This window comes from Frankliniella occidentalis, unplaced genomic scaffold (assembly GCF_000697945.3).
Source record: "Frankliniella occidentalis isolate FOCC.00 unplaced genomic scaffold, Focc_3.1 Scaffold65, whole genome shotgun sequence".
Taxonomy (NCBI): Eukaryota; Metazoa; Arthropoda; class Insecta; order Thysanoptera; family Thripidae; genus Frankliniella; species Frankliniella occidentalis.
Genome location: NW_026267195.1, coordinates 1,029,113 through 1,029,524, shown reverse-complemented (window position 1 = coordinate 1,029,524; position 412 = coordinate 1,029,113).

Here is a 412-nt window from a genome sequence, read left to right as displayed (position 1 = left end):
ATCATCCCCATCTAATAACTACGGTTTTTCACTCTACTCACGAATTTGTGGAATCAACTTATCGGAGAGGGAGGCAGCACGGTGTCGGGCGGCGGCCGGCCCGACCTAGACCTTGCGGCCAGCGGTCGATGAGAGAGCCCAGTGGGTGGGCCTTCGGTGGACGTTCGATCGGAACACAGTGAAGCTCTGGTAGAGTGGTCCAGCCCGGCGGAGGATGGGAGGGAGCCGCGCGGACCCCAACTCGGGTCCGGCGGCTCCGGTAGCCCCGAGGCTAAGTCCAGAAGTTCTAGTGGCGCGATCGGACCGTCGTCGGGCAGGGGTTCCCCTTACAAGAGAGGGGGTCGGAAGACTGACGCTCCTGCCTGTGCAGGGCCTTTTTAAGGGGATCATCCCCACCGCGGGATCCGGGGGG